This window comes from Ascaphus truei, unplaced genomic scaffold (assembly GCF_040206685.1).
Source record: "Ascaphus truei isolate aAscTru1 unplaced genomic scaffold, aAscTru1.hap1 HAP1_SCAFFOLD_157, whole genome shotgun sequence".
Lineage (NCBI taxonomy): Eukaryota > Metazoa > Chordata > Amphibia > Anura > Ascaphidae > Ascaphus > Ascaphus truei.
Window position 1 is genome coordinate 688,423 of NW_027454460.1, and position 1,578 is coordinate 690,000.

The 1,578-nt window shown below is 44.2% G+C and overlaps 1 long non-coding RNA gene across 1 annotated transcript in view; it reads right to left on the reverse strand.

Annotated features, from left to right (window-relative positions):
- Positions 1–1,113: 1,113 nt before the first annotated feature.
- Positions 1,114–1,578, reverse strand: part of LOC142476328 (uncharacterized) — a 46,629-nt gene continuing 46,164 nt past the window's right edge. The window contains exon 3 of the long non-coding RNA XR_012791581.1: positions 1,114–1,156. This is a non-coding gene — a long non-coding RNA (uncharacterized LOC142476328). The remainder of the gene's footprint in view (positions 1,157–1,578) is intronic.

The window sequence follows — 1,578 nt, forward strand, 5'->3', positions numbered from 1 at the left end:
CTCCATATGCAGAAAAGTGCGAATTCTGCTATGTTTAACATGGATGCGTGTGTCGAGTTTGAATGGGAAAGATGCGCGCTTCAGAAATGTGTAAAAAAAAAATCGCGGCTTTTTTCCCCCCTTTGCTATAGGCGGCGAGCGCCATTTTATTGCCAACTTTTCCTGGCGCGGCAAAAATGAGAAAATCGCGCCATTTCCCTGGCGCGAACAGCCGCTACATGCCGTTCGTACCTCTCTGCATTCGGAGAGTTTTAAAAATGGCGAGACAGAGGTTCTCGCCAGCCGCGAGGCGAGTTTTAGCAATAGAAAAAACAAAATGGCGCGTTTTTCGTAACTCGCCATTTTCTGCCGGTTTCTGCGCGAAATTGTACAAAAAATGGCGAATTTTGAAATAACGATGCTCTCTGCATGAGGCCCAGAGAGAGAGAGACAAAAGTAATGTACTGTATAACCATTATACCGTACCCCCTAGTATTCGTGTAATCATTGTCCCACACCCCCTATTACTCATGCTTTGGCAATACTGAAATGTTTTTTTGACATGCCAATCAAGCTGATTTGATTTGAGAGACACAGAGACACACACAGAGACACAGAGAGAGACAGAGATACAGAGACACACACAGAGATACACAGAGAGAAACAGAGACACACAGAGACACAGAGACACAGAGAGAGACAGAGACACAGAGACACACACAGAGACACAGAGACACACAGAGAGAGACAGAGACACACAGAGAGAGACAGAGACACACAGAGAGAGACAGAGACACAGAGAGAGAGAGAGAGACACAGAGAGACACACAGAGAGAGACAGACAGAGAGAGACAGAGACAGACAGAGAGAGACAGAGACACACAGAGAGAGAGACAGAGACACAGAGAGACACAGAGAGAGAGAGAGACACGGGCCTATTTAGTAAGCGTCGATAAGGCTGCGTCTATAGTATTTCAGACGGAGGGAAGGCGCACACGCTGCAATACACTTGCTGAAGTCTGAGCTTTTTTATGGCTTTGCAGGGTATGCTTCGGCGCGATTTGGGGGTGTGGCAATGAATATTTGGAGGCGTGGCAATAACGTTCCGGCGCGGACGTCACTTCCCTACCTCACATCCCGATCCACCGGCATTTTTTCAGATGCAGCATCTGAAGCACTGTGCAGGCAAGAAGAAAAATGCACACAATGCGCACCAGAGATTAAAATATAGTAAATTATTTATTAATAAAACAAGAAATAACCGTGGGGGATCCAACCCCACCTCAGTACATATGCGTCACAGATCCGGGTTCGGTTACAGAGTGACCTGACGTGTCACGACAGGTCACTCTGCGCGTATTCTGACAGGCTAAGACGGCGTTTGCAGGTAGGAATTTATATATACACTATATCTTCATCTCCTTCATAGTAATGACATTAAAAACACATTTATTCACAGAATTAAGTAGTCACTGTGTGGGATTAGTTTAAGATTTATTTATTAGATAATTTATCACTATGTAACACACTTTAAATCACAAATAAATAGGTATCACATTATTGCAATGTATTCAGTTGTAAGATATTAATGTTATTTGT